The following is a 24888-nucleotide window of genomic DNA, read 5'->3' as shown; positions in this document are numbered from 1 at the left end:
GAATGGATGAAAAAAAACAACAACACAGCAATACCCAACTATATGCTGTCCACAGAGATTCACTTAAGCTTTAAGGACATCATAGACTGAAAGCAAAGAAATGAAAAAAGATATTCCATGCAAATAGGAACCCAAAGTGGTCAGGGGTAGGTATTCTTGTTGAGTAAAATCTCTTCCACATTGTTTTGCATTTCACCATCCCGTTCAAGTTCAACCCACAATCAAAAAGCATATCTTAAAACCATTGGCTAAAGAATCATTATGAGACAGGAGATTCAGAGATAGAGTCTTCATACTCACATCCAGTTCAGGGATGTTTTTCTAGTGAGTAGTGGCCTTGGGATACACTAGTTGTTATGGACTTAACTGTGTCCTCTTCAAATTCATAGGTTGAAGCCCTAAACCCCAACGGGTTTATATTTGGAGATAGGGCCTGTAGGAGATACTTGAGATTAAGTGAGGTCATAAAAGTGGGTTCTTAATCCAATAGGACTAGTGTACTTATTAGAAAAGAAAGAGGCACCAGAGGGCTCTCTCTCCCTCTGCATGTACAGGGAGGAGTCCATAGAGAGAATTCTACAAGCCAGGAAGAGAGTATTCACCAGAAACCAATCATGTCAGCACCTTGACTTGGACTTCGAGCATCCACCACTGTGAGAAAATAAATTTCTCTTCTTTAAGTCACCCAGTCTGTAATACTTTGTTATGGCAACTCTAACAGACTAATACCTTAACCAGCTGATGTTTGAAGCCTTCTTTCTGGTGGAAGACTCCTGAGAGAGAATAACCATAAACGTCATTCTTCTTATTCAGGTTTGGCAAGTAGGGGTAACGTTAAGATCATGAAGAGGCAGTATGGCATATATGTGAGACAGAGCAGAGTTCAACTATTTTCTCTTTCTTTATTATATGTGTGGCTTTGCCATGGAGCAGAACCACACAATTGTTTTCATTCACAGACATCCTATTTGTTCAGTTAAATTATAATGATGATTTGAATGAAATCACACACACACATACACACTACATTAAGCAGCAAGTGAAAAAAATCCTAACTGACTACCTTGCCTCATTTCTCAGAGAATTCAAAGAACATTCCACGTTAAAAGTTAATGGAATATCTTTGGTACTGAGAACCGCTGGTTTGCAAGGATGCTAGAACAACCAGCATCAATTTACTCCTGTGAGCAGATATAAAAGGACTCTCTTTTACCGATGGTGCTGTAAACAATTAAACACTCCACTCTTTATCATCTATAGATTTTTTCACTTTCTCTTTTAATTTCAATAATATCCAGTTCATCATTATGGTAAAAATGCTATTTGACAGTTATTCAGGGTAATAAATAGCCAGAGCCCAAGGTTTCAGGGTGGTCAGAGGACAGTATCATCTAGCATCATGGAACCAACCTCCTCTTTTTATCTACTAGGAAAATAATTCATAAATAGCAATAACAGTCATGCTCATACTCAGAGGTACGAAAGTAAACAAAAAGTTTATGCCCATGTGAACAATTTATTTTCATGGTGCTTTATTGTAACTTGATGTGCTTGCAGATAATTTATATCCTCTTCACAGGCCTACAGATTGTGCCTGGGAGAATTATCCTGGAAATGTTTCCTTTTAATTCTAAGAGTCGCATAATTTCCCCCATGCTTTATATGACTTATCAGAAGATAGTTGTTCCCATTTCCTAGACAGAGCAATCTCTCAAACAGTAGCCACAAACTACGATTTTATCATGACTATTTTGTTAATTTAAGCTCTAGTATATCCCTTATTTTCATTAAGAAGTGTATGCATTGCATTAAGAGTATTTTTGGTGTTTTCTATTTCATAGTTTTAAAGGGTATGCCATTTGTGCCCAGCTGCACTGCAAACTCAGTGTTTCTAAACCTGAACAGATGACCTGTACCTCCTGCAGATGCAATGAAAGCCAGACAGTTCTGCTGTCCAGCAGCATGAATCATCCCTGTTGCTTCTTTGACCCTGATTGTTCCATCTGACACAGACATTTAAAACAATATTGCCTAAATATCTCTTGAATCTCTCTGCTTTGGTCCATATGTACCCAAACCACCCTAGTCTTACTAATAAAATAATTAGTTACACATAGGCCGTTATCTATATTTGCTATTGCAATAGCTAACCATTTTTAACATTTACTCTCACTGATACTGCTCTAAGCACTCAACATGTATTAACTCATCTAATCCTTAAAGAATTTACCGCATGCTGTTATTATCCTCATATTATAAATAAGAAAACTGAGGCACAGAGAACTTACCTAGTTTTCTGAGAGCTCACATGCAATAAAATGGTGGAATCAGGATTCAAGCTCAGGTATCTGGTTCCTAAATCTATGGTCTTCACCACAAGCCTTGTTTAACCACTCCATGTCCCTTTAAGACAAAGCATAAATTCTACACACAAAAAAACAAAGTCCTGCTCTTTGAATCACTGATTTTCTAATCTCAACTAGAGCCTCTCTCCGTCTCATTTTTTTCAATCCATTGGGCTTCTTTGAGATATTTGAACTTGGCATTTCCACAAGCTCATCTGGCCTTCACCCAGGATCTTGGTCTTTCTCTCGCTGGCCTTGTTTCCTCAAAAGTTTTTGCATCATGAAACCTCCAACTATGTATGATCATCCTCCATTAATTTCATATTTCATAGGAGCTCTCTACTGCAGCAATTGCAGTGTCAATCATCTATTGCTCTATTCCTTCACCTTCCAACATATAGAGCCAGTTCTTAAGCATGCCACTCCCGTAGCCTCTACTCTTTGATTTTCTTCTACATATGTTAACCTGGGGTCTAAACTCCTGGAAACTATATTCAAAATATAGATAGATAGATTATAGATAGGTAGATCATAGATAGATAGATAGACAGATGATACACACAGAGAGAGAGGGTAGAGAGGGAGGAGACAAAGAGATGATAGATAGATAGAAAAAAGAGAGATAAGGAGAAAGAAAGGAAAGGAGGGAGGGAGAGAGGATGAGAGAAGAAAGAAAGGAGGAAAGGAAGAAAAAGAAAGAAAAAGAAAGAAAGAAAGAAAGAAAGAAAAAGAAAGAAAGAAAAATAGATATATTCTTAGATATTCAATCACTTTCTGAGCATGACATCTACCAATTTAACCAGATTTTAGAGAAGTTCAAGAAGCCATAGCTATGGAATCTTTAAGGGGAAAAGGGATCCAGGCCAGACCATGTCAATAAACTCCTATAACTTTATCTATTTTTTTTTTCTGATTTTTCCTCAAAGACATCCTTTCAGCATTTGTAGACTTAAGACATCAACTGTTTCTTCTACAAAGTTGGAGTTCAAGCACTTAGGCTATTAAGTCACAGATTCAAAAGTCCCCTTTCTAGCCTCTGTCACTATCAAGTGACTTAGGAGACCAGATAGGAGATACTTCAGTGCCCCGATTAAAAGCTTGAAGTAGACTGTAAAAAGCACAGATTTCTACTGTTTTTCAGGGATGAGAAAATTTTCTAAGTGATGTGTTTATATTGTGTTGATTTGCCACCCAAAGCTGCAATCTCTGACTGCAATGGAAATTCCCTCTTAGACCGAGAGTCCTCAAGAGATGGCTGGTGTGCACCTGTGAAGCAGTCCTGTCCATCCTTGCGCGCCCACCCTACTTTCATTTTTTTCTGTATCTCCCCAGTGAAGTAACCAGAACTATCTTTTCATTCAGTATGCAGAGCTCCTGCACTCAAGCTGTCCCCCAGTGAGTTTCATCATCACTTTTTCCATCAAAACATAAGTTTATTCATGGCCAGGGTTACGCCGGCACCTGCAATGTATCCACCAAGACAGCCCAGGACCCCTAGAGTCCTCACAGCACTGACACCTCACAACACTGCACACAGATGGTGAAGAGTTAATTCCTCCCCACGCATCTCATATCTTATATGTTATACCTTTTGCTCCAAAAGCTGTTTACTGCTGTTCTTGGGTCTTCTGGGAATCAAAAGCCAGGATGGGATTAAACATCCAAGAAATTTAGTGGGGAATGTGTCTGGACTATGGCTGAATTGCGCCCCGCCTCACCCAAATTCTTAAGTTAAAGCCTTAACCTGCAATATGATGATATTTGAATATGGGCCTTTAAGAGGTAATTAGATTTAGATGAGGTCATGGGAGTGGGGTCCTCAATCTGGGATTAGTGCCCTTATAAGAAGAGATTAGACCAGAGTGTTACTTTCTCTCTCTCTCTCTCTCCCAGTCATGTGAGGACACAGCAAGAAGATGGACATCTGCAAGCTAGGAAGAGTGCTTTCACCAAGAATTGAACTTACTAGCACCTTGATCTTGGTTTTGTCAGTCTCAAGAACTGAGAAAAATAAATATCTGGGGGTTTTTTTTGAGGAAGATTAGCCCTGAGCTAACAGCTGCTGCCAATCCTCCTCTTTTTTGCTAAGGAAGATTGGCCCTGAGCTAACATCTGTGCCCATCTTACTCTACTTTATATGTGGGATGCCAACCACAGCATGGCTTGCCAAGCGGTGCCATGTCTGCACCTGGGATCCGAACCAGCGAACACCGGGCCACCAAAGCAGAACGTGCACACTTAACCACTGCACCACCAGGCCGGCCCCATAAATATCTGTTTTTTTCAGGCATCCAGTCTATGGTATTTTGTTAAAGTGACCAAAGCTGACTAAGACAGTAATTAGTTCTGAGACGTGGGGTGCTGCTGTAACAAATACCATAATATGTGGAAGTAGCTTTGGAACTGGATAATAGGTAGAGGCTAGAAGAGTTTCAAGGCACATTCTAGAAAAAGCCTCGATGCCATGAAAGGTCTATTGGTAGAAATTTGGACGTTAAAGGTGGTTCTGGTAAGAGCTCACAAATAAAATAAGAAGGCTGTAGAGAAAGCCTCCATCTTCTTAGAGAAGACATAAATAATCATGTAGTGGATCTTGGTAGAAATATGGGTATTAAAGGCTATTCTGATGAGGTTTCGGAAGGAAATGAGAAACATATATACTTTACTGAATTACATTTCTGTTTCTCTGTTTTGTGGAAGACAGAGCTTGTGAGGATAAAGTTGGATATTTAATCAAGGAGATTTCTAAGCAAAATGTTTAATAGTGTCTTGGTTCCTCCTGACTTATAGTAAAATACAAGAGGAGAGAAATGAATTGAAGAAGAAATTAAGCAAAAAAAGAACCAAAATTTAAAGATTTGGAAAAATTATCAGCCTATCCATATGGAAAAAATTGAGAAAGTTTGTTCTGAAGAGAACATCAAGGGTGTGACTGGCTAACCATTTGATAAGGAGATTAGTTTGGATATGAACCAAGGACCTAACAGCCCTCTCAAGAGAAGCCAGGGAAAGAGATGGAATTAGAGGAGCAGAAAGACTGACAGCTGGGACTGTAGGAAACAGAAAATGGGATGGAATGAAGGAAGGCTGAGAACATGCATTATCCTTCAAGAAAAGGGAAGAAGCACCTCAAAGGTGATTCAGAGTACATCAGGGCTGCCACTTCCACCACAAGCCCAGGAGGCAAGTCTAGTTTTCCTCCTCAGTTTTAAAGGGTGAGCCCACCTCACTGGTTTCATCAGGCCAAGATTCTCCTACTCAGTGATCCCTTCTACCCTTTCTCTGCCCTCTTTTTTCCTCCCATTACAGAGAGCCCAATGTGGGTAGAGCATGGGCAGGGCTGCCCTTCTGAGCTATGGGGGTAATGTTGCCACCCCAGTGAGCCTGGAGGCAGAGTATCAAACTAAAGAGGATTATGCTTGAGCCTTAAAGTCTAATAGAATATACCATGATAGGTTTTAGACTTAATTGGGTCCTATCATTCTTTTTTTCTTTCCTGTATCTCCCTTTTGGGGTGGAAATTTCTATCCTATGCCTGTCGCATCACTATATTTTGAAGCACATAAATTTTCTGGTTTCATTGGTTCACAGAGCTGGAGAGGAATTTTGGCTCAGGAAAAATCATATCTCAAGTCTCACCCATATCGGATTTAGATGCAGGTTTGGACTTTCAACTTTGGAGTTGATGCTGGAATGAGTTAAATAAGTTAACACTTCTGGGGCTGTTGGAATGGAGTGTATATATTTTGTATGTGAAAAGGACATTAATTTTGGAGGGCTGGGGTAGAATGCAATGGACTGAATATTTGTGTTCCACCACAATTCGTATGTTGAAGTCTTAACCCCAATATGGTAATATTTGGAGATGGGGCTTATGGGAGATAAATAGGTTGAGATTAGGTCATAAAGGTGAGATCCTCATGATGAGATAAGTGCTCTTATAAGAAAAGGAAGACAGGGAGACCTCTATCTCTCTAACTCCATGCACATACCAAGGAAGGCCAGGCAAGCAGACAGTGAGAAGGCAGCCATCTATAAACCAGGAAGAGAGTCCTCACCAGACACTGAATCTGCTGGTACCCTGATCTTGGATACCCCAGCCCCCATAACTGTGAGGAATAACTGTCTGTTGTTTAAGCCACCTAGCATATGGTATTTTGTTAAAGCAGTCTGAGCTGAATAAGACAGCCTGTGAGAGAAAATGGGGACAAGGCAGGCCAAGGCTGGGAGAACAAGATTAACTCCTACAAAAGAGAGAGAGATATAAAAGAAGGTTGAGTAGAAAGAGTTTATATGGTAGGGCAGTTCTAAGTTTCCAAAGCTGAGAGAAATCCTCCCACCAAAGGAACCCCTGGGAGGAGTACCACACCTCACAGGAATGTGTCTGCATTAGCTTTCCTGCCATGCATGGGGGAGGGGAGACAGCCTGCAGGAATGTGGCGGTGGATTCAGAGCACAGCACTTGAGGTCATCAGTCAACTATCCTCTCCAAGGTAGGAGATATAAGGAACACAATTCCATGGATGCTTAAAGTGCATTGCTTCAGAAGATGCTATTTGGAATCAGAAACCCCAGCGTTCAAGGCTGAGGTTTGATACTTTCTACCAGTGAGGCATGGAGCAAATAGGCTTTCAAAATTTAGTTTTCTCATCTGAAAATGAACTAAAAGCAAGTACCTCTCTTGTAGCATTATTGTTAATATACATAGTCATATATATAATGTACAGTGCAAAAACAGGACCTGGTGCACTGTGCAGATAAAATAAATGCTAGCATTACGATTAACTTAGATTCTATGCTATCATGTCCCAGAGTCTTAGGTAAATAATCAGAATTCCATTCAAATGCAATGATTGTGAGTCCTGCTCGTCTGTTTTCTTCCAGTGCCAAGCATCACACCAATTTTTAGCAGAATGCCCCTCTCCCGAAACACCCCGGTGCACAGTTTTCACAGAGAAGTTGTTTTGATCCCAGACTATGGATAAACTTTGAAATGCTTTTGACTCTCTTGACCAACATTAAATTCCTCAGAATTGTGAGTCCAGGCAGAAATATTGAGACATATTAATAAAAAAAAAGAGACACAAATTTATTAGGGAGACAATTTACTGATATTTCAGAAGACAAAATAGAGCAAGAGACAGATGTTCAGATATAGTTTGTGAACTATTGAAGCATTCAAGCAGCAAATAATTAGCTGCACATTGTCAAATGGTTTATGAGGTGTCATCAGTCACAGTGGACTTCACAGTGGAGGCCCACTTAGGTCTTGGGATATCAACAGAAGCCATACTAAAATCAGAAAAGTAAAGAACCCCACAGAACGTCTTGAGTTCTCCCATCTATGCTTAGAATTTTGCACAAAAATTCAAATGAGGAATTTGATTCTTGCACAAACTGTTAATTATTTTTTAATCCAAGAATAAAACAAGACTTTCCAAACCCACCCCCCCACGGTGGGCTCTCAATGATAATGTAGTTAAAGCTTCAAACCATTTACTCCACATACTCCTGTGTGGTCTCTTTTGGATAAAGAACAAATTAAACCAGCTGAACACAGGCAGATGAAAACCCTGCCTTCTATGAAGAGCTCTAACTGATAATAACAGATTCTGAGGAAGTTACCCAAGCACTACACCCTTGGAAACTTGAAATGCATCTAAATAACATAATAGGCTGTAACACTGCGCCACTGGAGATGTGCCTTTTTTGTAAGATGCAATTAAGTGACTGCCTGGTTCCCTTGAAATCATGGAAACACATACATATATGCACAAATGTATAATTGTGGCTTTTAAACATCTCTTTATAGGGCAATTGGGTTAACAGGCCTGTTAAGCATCTCCTAAAAAATGACGAAGGAAGACTTGTGAGGAGCTTATGAATATAGAACAGCAATCCGCTGATACTGAGTTGGTTGTTGACGGTGTTACCAGTCTCAGACAGAGGACAGGCCCTGGTAGCTGCCCACAATGCCCAACAAAATGATTCAACTTCTCTGGAGTAAATGGGGTTCTACTGCCAGATACTCAGATTTTCCACAAATATTTCAGTTTGTAACTGATGAAAAATAAATTAGATAGCTTCTACCGAGATAGAAAATATTCTTATGGGGAGATTTGAAAAAAAAATTAAAAGAAAACACACACATAGCTTTCTCATTGCTACCAATCTAAGGCAGTTGGTACTGTTTATAATTCTTGCCACTAAGATTGGTTACATGGTAGTTGTCTGAGGTCTGTTGCAGCACATAGGTGAAATTTTAGAACTGAATAATTCATGTCCTGATCCTTTTAATAGAGGACAAGCTATTTGTTTTATAATTAAAATTATTAAAATATTAAATGATTTCATAATCTTTCAAAGAAGTTCTGTGATTTTTAAAATAGCAGATAATCAACACATACACTAAATTCCTATAGTAAAAATATACAATTTTTATGAACAAAAATCAGTGTCTCCTTGACTTCACTAAATGGATATTAAACCAATGTCTGAAAAAAAAAATAGTCTAAAGGACTGTCACAAGATTAGGTGGTCTAAGGTTCTTATGAATCTTTGACCCTTGATGTCCCAGGATATGTCTTGATATAGGTGATGGCATATTCATTTCCAGCTCAGACTTCAAACAAAAACTTATACTGCAAAGGAGGTGTAAAATAACCTTCATGTCACTGTAACATGAAAACACTGACAAAAGCAAAGATGAAAAGCATGAAAGAGAGGACAAGTTAAAAGATAAAACTGAAATACAGAGGTTAGAGAAAACAAGAAAATCATTCTTTTATTTTCATTAATGTAAGTAACAAACAGTCTATAGTCAACACTTTGCAAAATATATTGGAAATAAAGCCATATAAAAAAATAATCATTAAAAGCTGTATTTTAGAAAGTGCTTTGAAACCCTCATATGTAGTCTCTTATTAGTCATGGGGTCCTGTGGCAGGGAGCAGCTGGTGTGACTCATGAGTCAGGCAGGGCCTCCAGTGAGATGCAGCCTGACCAGTTCAGGGCTGTTCCCTGATATCCCGACGAGGTTGGTGATCTGGTCCTTATTGCTAGGGAGCTAGAAATTTATATCAGATTCCCAGAGTGTCCTCCAGAGTCTCTCATAGCGTATGCATATATGTAGTTGCATTTATACTAAATTGTATGTATATGCATCGTGATTCTCAACGAACCTTTTGTCATCTTTTTCAAATGAGAACTAAATTATCTTTAGTTTCATATATAATTGTATTAGTTTGCTAGGGCTGCCATAGGAAAATACCATGGACTGGGTGACTTTTAACAACAGAATTTTATTGTCTCACAGTTCTGGAGTCTAGAAGTCTGAGGAGTTAAGGTGTCAATAGAATAGGCTTCTTCTGAGACCACTCTTCCTGGCTTTTTCATGGCCTTCCTCTCCCTGTGTCTTCATGTGGCCTTTTTTCTGTGCATCTGTGTCCTGATCTCTTTCTGTTAAAAGGATATGAGTCACTTTGGATTAGGGCCCAAACTAATGACCCCATTTAAACCTCATTCCTTCTTTAAAGACCATTTCTCCCCATACAGGTACCTTCTGAGGTACTTCAGGGTTAGGACTTCAACATATGAATTTGAGGAGGGACACATTTTAGTCCATGACAATAATCTATCTGTATATAATATATATGCATGAGATATATATGTAATTTTTCTATATATAATCTATCTGAGCTGTATATATATTGTATCTCCGTCTTTAAGATGTATATATAATCATTTTGCAAACATTCAACACTTTAATGTATTGTATAAGATTTAGAAGAAAAATAGTGTCATAGGAATATATTTCTGAAATGTCAATGATCTTGAAAAATCCTAGATAATATAATTTAAGCCTAAAAAAGACAAAATTAAAGTCATCGTTTAGTTTTTAAAATGTACATTGCACAAATTAGAGAGCAATGAGTTTGATGTAACCCATGGTCCATATTCTACTTTTAATTATTAAAAATATATATTCAGATCATTAATATGATAGAATCTCAAATAGAAAGTACATTGAATTCATATTTTTTGTAATTTTTTCATCAATCTAGACATACGTTTGGTAGACAAATTAACTTGAGTTTCACCAAGGAATTGGATGAGATGTCTCTTTGTGAAACAAGATGGAGGCATGTATGTTACATATGTTGTCAGTCTAGTTCACTCTCAGATAAAATTTAACGTAGTACATGTTAACCTGAAGGGAAACTACACAAATTATATTTTGGAATTCTGTCTTTCACCAATCCTTGTTGTTTTTGTTTGTTTGTTTTAGAAAAACATTTTATTATAGAGGGATGTGACAGGCAGGTATAATCCACTATTTTGTAATTTTTATTGAGTTTTTCAATTTTAAAAAATTTATGGATATTTCTTTGTTCATTTTACATAAACAGTCACTTTTCCTGCCTAGCTTTTTTTTAATGAGTAATTTTTTTTTCACTAACCTTTGTTGTTATCAGCGATTCAGGTAAAGACATTGATGACATATTTTCAAGGGTCATAAAAAGAAAGGAGCATTCCTAGTAGTTTTGAAATGCAGAGACAGTACTGTAACTCTCCTAAAAATAATTCTATAATGACAATAACTAAAAACCTTTATTTGGTCTAGAAAATCAAACTCATAAGTATAGGATCAAGAATATTTATAAGAAATGCGTGAAAGTAAGGTGAGGCTGCATCAATATTTTTCAGTAGTGTGATGAGCTTACAGGAATTTAGGTTATATTAAAACATGAAAGTATGCAGGTGAGACTTTTGGTTCCTTTTAAATATTTGCATATTGCATATAATACGTTCAGTTTAGCTTCTGATATGTTATGAGGAATGTATAAAGACTTGTAAATACTGTTAAGAGAGAGACAAGGGTTCTTGAAAAAAGAGGAAAGACTCAGGATTACTTACCCTGGTAATGTGAAGATACAAAGGTTGTAGCTATTTAATTAGATTTATTTTCTGTCAAAATAAGAGACTGAAATGGTATGCTGGGTAAAAAATGATATTGATATTGTGTTAGCTCAACAAAAAGAATTTATAGACCAAGAGTCTGAATAATGAAACATATGCATGTCTAGGAGTGTTCAAGAAGATCTTTACAACATTGTACAAGGAATTTAGACATTGATTACATTACATTTAACTTTCCTTATAGACTTAAAATGTTATATTAAATTATAATATAGGTCAGAGGGGAGTTTTAATTAATATTTAATATTTGCTTTCTTTAGATTTTCATGCATAAAATAAACTCAAGTTGAAACCCTGAACTTACAGAATGATAATCAACTCTCAAGCCATTTCCTTACTGCATAGCTGAAGTTTTGAAAATTATAAAAGTATAGTACTTGTGGTATAAGAACTAAATATATATTTTTTTTATTTTAAACTTTTTATTTTTGACTAATGCTAGATTTATAGAAGAACTGCAAAAATAGTGCAGAGAGTCCCCATGTGAACTTCACTCAGCTTCCCCTAATGTTAACACTTTATATAACCATGGTGCAATCATCAAGATAAAGAATATCTGATTCAACATAAGACATTGCTCTGATTCAGGATGACACATTGAATTGAAGCATTACGTCTCTTTCGTCTCTTCCAGTCAATGAAAGTTTCTCAATCTTTCCCTGTTTTCATGACTTTAAGGACTAAGAACAATACCAGTCAGTCATGTTGTAGAATGTTCTTCAGTTTGGGTGTCTTTGGTGTTCTATCATGGCTAGACTTGGGTCACAGGTTTTTGGGAAGAAGACCACAGAGATGAAGTGTCTTTCTCATTACATCAGATCAGGGAATCCGTGACACCAACATGACATCACGTGATGTTATCCTTGATCACTTAAGGTGTCTGTCAAGTGCCTCCCTTGTAAATTACCATTGTTCACTTTCTAAAGTCTCTTCTTTGGAAGAGAATTGCTAAGCCAAACTCACATTCAAAGGGAGAGGAATTAAGCTCCACCTCATGGAAGGAAGAGTATTTTTAAGTTATTTGAAATTTTCCTGTAAAGACTTGTGCTTTTCTCCATTTATTTGTTTATTCAATTATTTATTTATATCAATATGAACATATTGATACTTATTTCATTCTTTGGGTTCTAATAAAATTATTATTTATAATTTATTTATAATTAATGTTAATCTATTACTTATTTTTTAGCTTAAGTTACCCCAGCTTTAGCCATTGAGGGATCTTTTAGGTTGACTTCTGTGTCCTTTAGACGTGCCTCTGCCTTCATCCTTATTCTTTTCTTGGTGATGGGGAAGCATTTCTTACCTTCTGGTATAACAAGATGATTGAGCCTCATTTTGCATTTACTCTGCCTCAGCCATTTTCCCAAAGTTCCCTGTTTGTATTGGAGAATGGCACTTTGAAACCAAAGTCTGGACACTAGGTGTTCTCATTGCTGCTGGGGTCTCACTGCTTTTAGACCCTTTCAGCAGACAGAGCTAAGAGATATCTGTAAGTATAATAATCCATGTATACATTCATGTCTATATTCGTGCATGTACCTAAATATATATGAAGATAAATGAGTTCATACTGATATTTGCAAAGCTAATCCAGTACCACAGGATTCATTCCATTCTTCCTTGCTTGTTCATTAGTAACTTCTTTCTCTGACAGTGAGAAATTTGGCTCCTGTTATCTATAATTCATTTACTTATTTGTTCAGTATATATGTAAAATAGTTTCAGAATTGGTAACCCATATCACTGTGAGAAAGAAATTCATCAACCAGAGTACTATGTTTCTGTACAGTTTCTTTTATTCTTACCCTTATAGTGTCTAGTCAAAACTCGGTTTTCCAAAGGTACGTAAGTCATCTCTTTTCCCTCACTCACTTCAGTGACTTTTTGTTTGTGTGTGAGGAAGATTGGCCCTGAGCTAACATCTGTGCCAATCTTCCCCTATTTTATTTGTGAGATGCCGCCATAGGATGCCTTAATGAGCAGTGTGTAGGTCTGCACCCAGGATCTGAAGTCGCAAACCCTGGGCCACTGAAACAGAGGACACGAACTTAACCAGTACGCCACCCGGCTGACCCTTTCAATGACATTTTTAATGCATTTAAATTCACTTCTTATAGAGCACATTCCATCCTAGGATCCTCTGATGTTGATTTTTCTTTGTATTTACACATAGCAAAGTTTACTCTGTGATGTACATTTATGCCAATTTTAACAAAAGGATATAGTCGTGTATCTACCACCACAGTACCATCTAAAACAGTGTTTTTACCCTAAAAGTTCCCGTATGTTTCCTTTTCTAATTAGCCCATTCACTTTCATCAACCACTGATCTGTTTTCCAGCACTATCATTTTAACTTTTTCCTAATGTCATATAAATGGAATTGCACTGTGCGTAGCCTTTTATGTTTAGCTTCTTTCACATAGTAAAACATGGTTAACACTCATCCATGTGGTTGTGTGAATCAGTAGCTCATTCTTTTTTATTTCTGGGTAGTATTCCATTGTGTAGATAGATGAGAATTTGTTAATCTGCTCACTTGTTGAAGGATATCTTGGTTTTTGGTGATTGTGAATCAAGCTGATGGAACATAAGCTTTCAGTTTACTTGGGTAAATACTTAACAATGAAATTGCTGAGATTTATTGTAGGCGTATGTTATACTTTATAAGAAATTGCCAAATAGTCTAGCAAAGTGTCTGTAACGTTTTGCTTTCTTACTTGCAATGGATGAGGTTTCCTACTGTTCTCACATAATAGACTTTTTGATTTTGTTATTAGAATATTATTAGCACACGAGACAATATTAATTTCATCAATATTAATTTCATCAATATCATATACCTTTTCAAATAATATCACTTTAAATCTGTTAAATGCTTCATAGACCTTGACTAATTTATGTTTTGATCCTCTCTGACTACAGGAGACCAATTAAGTGTTATTGTTAGTTATTTACGGTGATGTTCAAAAGAATTGCAATATTTATACTTTAATGCTAATCTTAATACTACAGAAAAATTTAGTCATAACATGTTTTCAGATTATGATTTTACTAATCATTTATTTCTATGGTTAATATTTACAGCCAATATGACTTTATACTACTTTGACCTTATTACACTATGTCTTTAATAAATAATTTTACAAACTGGTAAGAGTAAGAAAAGTACTATCGTTATGATCTTTCAAAACTCTTTCATTGTCGATCCTCAATTGTCAGTTTCATGGACCCCAATGCCTGGCACAAAGTACATACTCAGAAGTTAAATATATCTTCATTTTAAGTGAATAAATGAATGGATGATCACTTTTTTATGTGACATTTTTAAGGACTTCAACCATTTTCAGCCAGTATCAATTTCACTATAAATTCTCATCCATAGTGCCAACAGGATCAAGTAAAACAAATGGGCTATCTTTGTCTGTGTGATTCACACTGTATACTAACAATGGGTTACACTAACAGCAGGTTATACTAACAACGGGTAGATACAAGTCTTGCTGAAATAAATGTTTCTGTGTTTTATCTTGTTCTAGTTCTGTGCTTGAAACTATACTCTTTGTTCTGCATTTGAAACATAATAGTGAGGACAGATTGAGATACAAAGCTGCCAGGAAGACTGATTGAGATAGGAATTTAGCTGGACCTCATAGAATAGGGTATATGCATGAATGGGGATACTGTAAGGTTGATGGATGAAAATAAGATAAGATTAAAATTTTAAAATGGTCTTGAAATGCTCTATGACAAGAGTAGACTAGAATGATGGAGACCTTCTAATAAACAATGATATATTTGTGGACAGATAAAGTCAAGCCACATTGTGGAGGAATTTGAAAACCAGATTTGATATTTGACTTATAGGATAAAGGGTCTATATTCAAATACCACTGTTTCTTTTCTGCACCAAAACATTTGCACTCTAGGATGACACCTCTTTCTTAGAAATTAGCATGTCTCATTATTATTCATACACTATGGTAGGAGTGATTTTTTTTTCCTTTTTTTTCCTTTCAAATGCAACTTTATTCATGTAATCTCTGTCTACAGTTATGTCTACCTATTTGACTGTGAGAAAGTTGGACTGGAATTGGAAATGCATAGAACTATATATTGAACATTTTTCTTTTTTTCATTAAGATTATGATAGTTTACAACATTGTGAAATTTCAGTTGTACATTATTGTTTGTCAGTCACGTTGTAAGTGTACCACTTCACCCTTTGTGCCCAGCCCCCCACCTCCCCCCTTTCCCCTGGTAACCACTAATCTGTTCTCTTTGTCTACATGTTTAACTTCCACATATGAGTGGAGTCATATGGAGATTGTCTTTCTCTATCTGGCTTATTTCACTTAACATAATACCATCAAGGTCTATCCATGTTGTTGTGAATGGGACGATTTTATCCTTTTTATGGCTGAGTAGTATTCCATTGTGTATATATATATATATACCATAGCTTCTTTATCCAATCACCAGTTGATAGGCACTTAGGTTGCTTCTACATCCTGGCTGTTGTAAATAATGCTGCAATGAACATAGGGGTGCGTGGAACTTTTGGAATTGCTGATTTCCAGTTTTTTGGATAGATACGCAGTGGTGGGATGGCTGGGTCATATGGTATTTCTATTTTTAATTTTTTGAGAAATCTCCATACTGTTTTCCATAGTGGCTTCACCAGTTTGCATTCCCACCAGCAGTGTATGAGAGTTCCTTTTTCTCCACAACCTCTCCAATATTTTTCACTTTTTTTTTGGCTATTTTTGCCATTCTAACAGGTGTAAGGTGATATCTTAGTGTAGTTTTGATTTGCATTTCCCTGATGATCAGTGATGGTGAGCATCTTTATGTGTGCCTATTGGCCATCCGTATATCTTCTTTGGAGAAATGTCTGTTCATATCTCCTGCCCATTTTTTGATCAAGTTGTTTGATTTTTGTTGTTGAGTTGTGTGAGTTCTTTACATAGCATGGAGATTAACCATTTGTTGGATACATGATTTGCAAATATTTTTCCCAATTGGTGAGTTGTTTTTTTGTTTCAATCTTGTTTTCCCTTGCCTTGAAGAAGTTCTTTAGTCTGATGAAGTCTTATTTGTTTATTCTTTCTATAGTTTCCCTTGTCTGAGAAGACATGGTGTCCAAAAAGATCCTTTTGATCCTGATGTCAAAGAGTGTACTGCCTATATTTTCTTCTAGAAGCCTTATGGTTTAAGGTCTTACTTTTAGGTCTTTGATTTATTTTGAGTTTATTTTGGTGAATGGTATAAAAGAATAGTCAATTTTCATTCTTTTACATGTGGCTGTCCAGTTTTCCCAGGACCATTTGTTGAAGAGACTTTCTTTTCTCCATTGTATGCCCTCAGCTCCTTTGTCAAAGAGTAGCTGTCCACAGATGTGTTGTTTTATTTCTTGGCTTTCAATTCTGTTCCATTGATCTGTGCACCTGTTGTTGTACCAGTACCATGCTGTTTTGATTACTGTAGCTTTGTAGTATGTTTTCAAGTCAGGGATTGTGATGCCTCCAGCTTTGTTCTTTTTTGTCAGGATTGCTTTAGCAATTTCAGGTCTTTTGTTGCCCCATATGAATTTTAGGATCCTTTGTTCTATTTCTGTAAAGAATGTCATTGGGATTCTGATTTGGATTGCATTGAATGTGTAGATTACTTTAGGTAGTATGGACATTTTAAATATGTTTATTCTTACAATCCATGTGCATGAAATGTCTTTCCATCTCTTTATGTCCTCATCAGTTTCTTTCAGGAAAGTCTTGTAGTATTCATTGTATGGGTCTTTCACTTCCTTGGTTAAATTTACCCCAAGGTATTTTATTCTTTTTGTTGTGATAGTGAATGGTACTGTTTTCTTGAGTTCTTTTCTGTTAGTACGTTGTTGGGCAGGAATGATTTTTAACACAGGTTGTACCATATCTATACAAGATTGCCTTCAATTTACATTAGAAATTACTCTCTATGATGGTGCAGTAGTACTGTGTTGGAGAATGATGAAAATTTATCTACTGTATAGCCCAGTTTAAATTATCTTCAGCACTATAATAGTGATGATAGGGTTGGTAAAATTCTCATTCCACACTTCCCAAGACAGTTTATTTAAAATTCTTAAAAATTAGGAAAACATAGAATTTTATTCCTTTCACTATCCCCTTGCAGATCTAAATTTTGACCCAACAATAATTAACCCAAAAATGTTTTTAAAAAATAGGATAACTAGACGACAGGGAAGTTTGCCTGAATTTCTTCAGCCACTGTGGGGCTGCTGAAGACTGATAGATCATCCCACCAGCACAATCTAGGTGGGATCTGCTGGCCAAAATGTAATCTCATAAAATTATAGCCCACCTGGGAGATCATTTCCTTCCTCTTACAAAAAATTATTTTTGAGGTAACACATACAAGGCTCAAATATTGCTGTTGTTTAAATATTACACATTAATACTCTCTGTTGAGGGCCTGACTGTTGCTAATACATCAGTCTAGTATTACTACACCTTGATGACTGACCAACACATTATCCAGTTCAGATTATAATAATAAAGGAAACTGGTGAGTCACCAGGAATGAATAATATGTTGGTTTCTCTTGTTTAATTCCTGGTCATTTTAACAAGTTCAGGCGATAAATCACCATCAGAATACCTCTTATAACGTAATTTTCATAATATATTTTTATGTATATATCCAACAACCAATTATCTTAAATTTAGGCACATTAGAGATTCCAGTTAGAGAGTAACAGTGATTTTTATTTACTGCTTCCTCAAAGCACTGATGTTTATGAACATAATAGCCACAGAATTTACCCACTTAGATTAAATCTACTTCAAAGATCATATCTGAGTCCACCAATCAGAACACATTTCTAACTGGAAGATCCAAGCAGCCATGGCAGCTTCCATAACAGCAAAACATATATCCAGTAAATTAAAAAAAAAAAAAATGGTGTGCTTTTAATAATTGTATATAACGCCTGTGTTCATTATTGTCTCCATTACCCATATAGTTCATTACACAATTCTAAGTTCTGTTTCTCTCTTGGTGGGAAAGTGGTGTTCTGGTATATCAGGGCTTTGGTAGCTGTTTAACCAAAGAAACCGCAAATACAGTGGCTTAATACAATGGAAGTTTCTTTCTTTCTCATTAAATTATAAAACCAGATTTCAGAGCAGGGAAAATCTCTTCTTTAAGTGATACATTAAGGACACATATGGCTTACATCCAGTGGCTCTGCCACCTTCAACATATGGCTTCAGGGTTGTAAACCAATCCTGCATAAGAATTGGGGAATGAGAAAGAGCTTAGGGTGGGATCATTTTATGGGTCAGCTCTGGAAGTGGTGCCATCCATTCCCACTCAAATTCCTTGGCCAATACTAACTGTAGTTCTAAAAATTGTAGTTTTGATGTGTGATCAGAAATGAAATCAAATGGGATGGGGATTTTTTCCTCAATATCCCATATAATTTTGATAGCAAATACTTTACTACAATTGTATAAAGTTAACCAAGCACCTAGGATTAGCCTTAACCATTTGACATCAGTATGGTCTCAACATTGAGTAGCAGCACAGGTAGATCTGTAAAAGCAACCCCTTGCTGTTACACCACAAATGGCTAACTTCACATTGGACCAAGCCATCAAAGTAGGGCTAACACTGAACATGTTATGGTAGACTCTTCTCATATATCCCTAGTTTTATTATTTGCCTGAAATTATCATATTGGTTTCCCAAGGGAAAGGTTTTTAACCATAAGTAAGTGTTACTCTGCTAGGGTTCTTTGAATGTCCTAGAAATACTACCCTGACTCCATAACCATTAAACTAAAAACAATGAAACATTCATCAATTTTCTCTTTTATCTGAACATATATCCCCGGTAATGTGGATTTTTAAAAAATCACCTGGAGGTGGCCCATTTCCCAAGGAAGATAAAGATAGCACATTGAGTAGGAACAAGACCTAGGTTGGGGATTAGGATTTTGAATTTTCCAATAAAGAGGACTCAATACCTTCCTTAAATGAAGTTAAATCTTTCTAAGGGAATTGTACCTAAACCTAACTTAAGGGAAAAAGCCCTCAAAGGTAATAATCCCCAGTAAAATGTGTAAAACTTGGAATAATGCACTCTGGTGTCGGTGGTGGTCTCCACAGACTCATCTCTAGAGACATAGATCCGATATTCAATATGTGAAGCTAAGTTTTAGTCACATTAGGTGAGTAATAACCAAAAGGTTAACCTAGAATTGGTTCCAATAGATCCTTTCCAAGTAATCAAGAAAAATGAGAACTTGAGCGATTGTCAAAGTAGTCCAGAAGGATGTGAATTGAACTGCCAGTGCTGCTAGTACCTTGCATACCCTGAGTAGAGTGGCTTTACTCATTAAGCCAGTTAACACCTTAGCATTGGTGCTTATTAGGCAAAATAACATTTGCTTAAGGTAACAGTCTTACCAAGAGTACTCCATAGTTCTCTCTCTAGTCAGGGGTTGCATGTGGGGGGGTGGAGGCGGGGCCAGGGTGGAGATGCAGAATACCCAAGAGAACTAAAACCTGCTTAAGAACCAGAAAACCTGCATCCTTTCCCAAAAAGCCAGAAAAGCCCATAAATCTGTCTGTCTGTGTGAAAAAAGATGTTGGTAAAATGAATTAAATAGTTGGAAAGGCTCATGAATGTATTGTACCCGTATTATGGTTTCTCACCCCAGGTGGTAGTGGAAGGTGGGTAGGGGCAGAAGTGAGCCTCTTCAATTTCTGCTACCACATCTGGACACAAAAGTCTTAGCATCCCAAACCAGTCCCCAAATAGTGCTGGTTTAAAGTCAGACATTAAATTACCTTTGTACTCATCTGATCTCAGTTAAACATCCCCAGGGTGACTACAGAGCTGTTGTTACTCCATGAGCCTTTGCCCTTGCAGCATGTTTTGTGATAACGTGACAAACCTGCTACAAATTATGAGGTGAGTCACCCTTGACATTCATCTGGGCCAGAAAATATTGTCCCTGGGCTTTCTCCTGGTTGTTTACAGACATAACGTAGGGATGACAGTGCTCTGAAGCTCAGCTCTACAACAGACTTTCTTCTCTCCTCCTGGTGCCAGCTGACTGTGTTCCCACTTCCTTTGACCGTGCTTGCATTTAGGGGCCGTTCTGAGTTCTAGTTCAGGAAGCTAAGCTTCCTTCCTCCCGATGAGAATTTCAGGCTTCCTGACTTTTGCCACCTGGCCACCTCCCAGTCTAAGAGCTGAAGGGTGATGGGTGGACACCCCAAGCTTCTCTAAAGAGAGATGCCACTGATGGAGATTTCTTCCATCGATTGCTAAGAGCTGTCTTCTGGATCCCCCTCCATGGGTGTGGGGACTCTGGGTGCTTATTATTCAGTCTGTCCACTCTCCCATATTCTACCTGCTTGACTGAACATTCCGACCTCTTTGAACCTGGTCTATTTCCTGTTCCTGCACAATATCCCTTGTTGTAAGTAAAAAGGAAAAACAAATTATAAGGCTAATTCAAAGTATAAATATTAAACAGTTGGCTGAACAAAAAATATTTCTGAAATTTCATCAGTTTCAAAAATATCATAATAGGAAAAAACACATAGAAAACTAACACTGTGTTTCTATAATTGAAATAAACATTCAAAGTAGGGATGAAAAATGAATGGAGAAATTCCCCATGTCTGTTTTTTCATCACCAGAAATAAGTTATCATACAGACCACCTCCAGAGCTACTTGACTCTCCCAAAAACTCACTCCACTATTCTTGTCACATTTCAAGCAGTGTCCCTAGGCCAGCAGTCTCCATTCCCTGTATAGAGGTAATGTTTGCCTTCCACTAGTGGATACAGCTGAGTCCAGGACATCTTATCATGGTAAATACTTAAGCTACTCCTTCAGCAGAAGAGTCTCTAGAACTGCTTTGTTTTCACTCTTACTGGGACTTCTTAATTACAGAAAGAGTCAAAACAGATGAAAAGGCTGATGCACTTAATATACCCTGACTTACTTCTGTAGGTTCTTCCTTTTCAGTTTCTTTTACCTGCCACTATGAACCATTCTAAGATGCACATCTAATTTCCAGTAAGGTAGATGGAACTAGTCCCTAGAAAGGAATGATATAGAGATTCCATTTTGTCTTTCCCATCAAATAATTACTGACATGGAACTTAGACTTTGACAGAATGAACAATAAAAGACCTGCCTGCCTAATTCACCTGAACAGGTAAAATCATTATGGAGTAGATGTTGCCTGTCTGTGTGGAGCAGCTCACTTACCGGTTTAAGTACATCTATGAAAATGACATGGTCTCTCACAAAAACCAATACTCTGCAACAGACCTGTTCTTGAATTTCCACCAGCCTACTGCAGTCATTACTCTTGCTCTCAACACTGGAATTCAGCTTGGGGAATGTCAGTCTGCAGTTTCAGAGAGCAATGCATCCTTTGTCCTTTAGCACCTGTATTGACATATTGGCTCACATTAGATAAGGAACTTGAATGTCTCTGTGCCATATATATGTATTTGTCAGATGAAAGGTTTCATCTCTGACATTTGCACTACAAGCTATGACAGATAAATGAAATTTTAGTATTGACACCTCAATATTTTCCCCATGGGACTAGATAAAGTCCAGGCTAGCAATTATTTATCATCTTTTCTTACATCTAAAAACGAAATTTAAGTACTTCAAAAATGACTATAAAATTAATAGAACTCCTTAAATAATGCAATATATATGTACTACTATATTTTTATATTCCAATTCAAGAATAAAATTATTAAATATTCCCAAAATTGTAAAAGTCATATCACAGAAAATATTAAGTTTAAATTTGATGTAGTACTGCTACTCCCCTGATACGTTAATGTGTGATATGGATTTAAAAATTAACTTTAATGTTTATCAAGGAAATCTGTATTTAGGGCCATGTCATTTTAAAGCACATATAAGTATATAGTGAGTACTCAAAGCCTCAGGCCCACAAGCATTAGCTTTGCCATTGTTCTGTCGAATTTATTGCCCTTGTTACAGGTGGATGGACAGCCAGAGTTAGGCAATCCACGCTGATCTTCCAATGGACTGTTAACATGTAAACCATAGATTTATGAACTCTAAAGAGCTTCCAAAGCTATTTCATTTCATAGTGTGATTGGCACAAGGTTCACTTCCCTTCAGCCAAAAAAATCTCATCTTTCTGTTCTCAAGGAACAAAGCCTGCTCTCCAAAGCTTTTACGGAATGAGTGAAATCCTTAAGGTCCCACTTGAAACTCATTTCAGCCAAATTCTAAACATGGTTCGAGTTCTCAAGAGAAATAGAACCAATAGGCAGTACATATATACATATATATATATAAATATGTATATATAAAATTTATGTATATAAATAATGCATGTATATATAGATAGAAATAAAATTTACTTTAAGGAAACAGCCCATGATTTGGGGGGACTGGCAAGTAAACAAATAGATTTATAATTTAATTGTACTAATTGCTATGGGGAAAAATAACAATGTGTTACAAGAAAGAATAGTAGTTTGGAGGAAGAAGGAGGAATTAACTTTTATCTGGTGATCTAAGAACGCCTCCTTAAGGAAATTCTTCCTGAGTTGTAAAGGATGAGAACAGGTCAATCTTGCTGAGAATGGGAAGAAAACAACTCCAGAAATAATTTCACATGTGAAAATCTTAAGGCGATAAAGAGCTTTGGGTGTTCAAGGCATGAAAAAAGGTTGAGTTTATTTAAGAGGATAGGGAAACCACTGCATAGGTAAATTAAATCAAGTCATTCACTGTCTATCTTAAAATTTAAAAACCAAAAATATTTCAAATTTGAGTAAATTATTGAATTCTATACGCCTAAAGAGCTGCTAGATTTCTCTCTCAGAGACTCTCATAGTTTTTAAAAAAATCAGGCTATCAGCAGATTTCTCAGTAGAAACTTTACAGGCTAGAAGAGAGTGGAATGATATATTCAAAAATCTGAAGGACAAAAATCTACAGCCAAGAATTCTCTACCCAGCTAAAATATCCTTCAAATACGATGGAGAAATAAAAACTTTCCCAGATAAACAAAAATTAAGGGAGTTCATTGCCACAAAACCTCCTCTTCAGGAAATTCTCAGGAAAACCCTCATTCCTGAAATATCCAAAAGAGGAAAGGGGCTACAAAAGCAAGAGCAGAGGAGATAAGTAGAAGGACAACAACAGAGAGTAGCAGCTCTTCATCAGAACAGATTAAACCATGGGACAAGAAACAAAGGAAATTGAAGAAAACCGGAAAACAAGACACAAAATTGTAGTGGTAAGCCCCCACAGCTCAATAATCACTCTAAATGTAAATGGATTGAACTCCCCAATCAAAAGACACAGAGTGGCAGGATGGATCAAAGAACAAGACCCAACAATATGCTGCCTCCAGGAAACACACCTCAGCCCCAAAGACAAACACAGACTCAGAGTGAAGGGATGGAGAACAATACTCCAAGCTAATAATGAACAAAAGAAAGCAGGTGTCGCTATACTAATATCAGACAAGGTAGATTTCAAAGCAAAACAGATAAAGAAAGACAAAGAGGGACAGTATATAATGATAAAAGGGACTCTCCACCAAGAAGACATAACAATTATAAATATATATGCACCCAACACAGGAGCACCAAAATTTGTAAAGCAACTCTTAATAGAACTTAAAGAAGACATCAACAACAATACAATAATAGTAGGGGACCTCAACACACCATTAACACCAATGGACAGAACATCCAGACAGAAAATCAACAAGGAAATAATAGAATTAAATGAAAAATTAGACCAGATGGACTTAATAGATATATATAGAACACTTCATCCAAAAACAGCAGGTTACACATTCTTCTCAAGTGCACATGGAACATTCTCAAGGATTGTCCATATTTTGGGAAACAAAGCAAACATCAATAAATACAAGAGAGTTGAAATAATATCAAGCATCTTTTCTGATCATAATGCTATGAAACTAGAAATCAACTACAAGAAAAAAGCAGAGAAAGGTGCAAAAATGTGGAGACTAAACAACATGCTTCTGAACAATGGATCATTGAAGAAATTAAAGAAGAAATCAAATATTATCTGGAGACAAATGAAAATGAGAACACGACATACCAAATCATTTGGGATGCAGCAAAAGCAGTCCGAGGAGGGAAATTCATCGCAATACAGGCTCACCTCACTAAAGAAGAGAAAGCTCACATAAGCAACCTCAAATGACACCTAACAGAACTAGAAAAAGAACAGCAAACAAAGCCCAGAGTCAGTAGAAGGAGGGAAATAATAAAAATAAGAGCAGAAATAAATGATATTGAAACAAAAAAGACAATAGAAAGGATCAATGAAACAAAGAGTTGGTTCTTCGAAAGAATTAACAAAATTGACAAACCTTTAGCCAGACTCAGCAAGAAAAGAAGAGAGAAATCGCAAATAAATAAAATTAGGAATGAGAGAGGAGAAATCACAACAGATACCAATGAAATACAAGAGATCATAAGAGAATACTATGAAAAACT

Source organism: Equus caballus, chromosome 4 (assembly GCF_041296265.1).
Source record: "Equus caballus isolate H_3958 breed thoroughbred chromosome 4, TB-T2T, whole genome shotgun sequence".
NCBI classification, from domain to species: Eukaryota; Metazoa; Chordata; class Mammalia; order Perissodactyla; family Equidae; genus Equus; species Equus caballus.
Note: the sequence above shows the minus strand (reverse complement) of the source record.